The following is a 1,169-nucleotide window of genomic DNA, read 5'->3' as shown; positions in this document are numbered from 1 at the left end:
TCGGGGATGGGTCAGGGGATCAGCCAGGGATCGCTCGGGGATCGCTCAGGAACCACTCAGGGATCGCTCGGGGATCGGTCAGGGGATCAGTCAGGGATCGCTCAGGAACCGCTCGGGGATCGGTCAGGGATTGCTCAGGAACCAATCGGGGATCGCTCAGGGATCGCTCAGGGGATGGCTCGGGGATCGCTCAGGAATCACTCAGGGGATCGCTCAGGAATTGCTCAGGGATCACTCAGGGATCGCTCAGGAACCACTCGGGGAACCGCTTGGGGGTTGGCTCGGGGATTGCTCGGGGATCGCTCGGGGATTGCTCAGGAACCACTCGGGGAACCACTCGGGGATCGCTCAGGGATGGCTCGGGGGATGGCTCGGGAATCACTCAGGGATCGCTCAGGGATTGCTCAGGAACCACTCGGGAACCACTCAGGGATCACTCAGGGATTGCTCAGGAACCACTCGGGAACCACTCAGGGATTGCTCAGGAACCACTCGGGGAACCACTCAGGGATCGCTCAGGGATTTCTCAGGAACCGCTCAGGGAACCGCTCGGGGGATGGCTCGGGGATGGCTCGGGGATCGCTCGGGGATCGCTCAGGAACCGCTCGGGGGATGGCTCGGGGATCGCTCAGGAATCACTCAGGAATCACTCAGGGATTGCTCAGGGATCACTCAGGGGATCGCTCAGGAACCACTCGGGGATCGCTCAGGGATTGTTCAGGAACCACTCGGGGAACCACTTGGGGAATCGCTGAGTTTGGAATCACTCAGGGAATCGCTCAGGGATCGCTCAGGGGATTGCTGAGTTGGGAATCGCTCAGGGATCACTCAGGGGATCACTCGGGGAATCGCTCGGGAACCACTCGGGAATCACTCGGGGAACTACTCGGGGATTGCTCAGGGATCGCTCAGGGAATTGTTGAGTTTGGAATCGCTCAGGGATCGCTCAGGGATCACTCGGGGAATTGCTGAGTTTGGAATTGCTCAGGGATCGCTCAGGGAATCCCTCATGGAATCACTCAGGGAATCGCTCAGGGAATCGCTCAGGGATCCCTCTCCTGGCACTGATCCCTCTCCTGTGCTGATCCCATTCCTGGGCTGATCCCTCTCCTGGTGCTGATCCCTCTCCTGGCGCTGATCCCTCTCCTGGCGCTGATCCCTCTCCTGGC

The 1,169-nt window shown here is 60.6% G+C and overlaps 1 protein-coding gene across 1 annotated transcript in view; it reads right to left on the bottom strand.

Moving 5' to 3' along the window:
• The window catches only part of RNF41 (ring finger protein 41), a 14,894-nt gene that overhangs the window by 5,850 nt on the left and 7,875 nt on the right, over window positions 1–1,169 (bottom strand). The gene's annotated exons all lie outside the window — the stretch shown is intronic.

This window comes from Corvus kubaryi, unplaced genomic scaffold, assembly GCF_017639235.1.
Source record: "Corvus kubaryi isolate FWS band 111438036 unplaced genomic scaffold, C.kubaryi_AGA036_p1.0 36964, whole genome shotgun sequence".
NCBI lineage: Eukaryota > Metazoa > Chordata > Aves > Passeriformes > Corvidae > Corvus > Corvus kubaryi.
The sequence above is the reverse complement of the archived record's forward strand: the minus strand, read 5'-3'. Positions and strand labels throughout refer to the sequence as shown.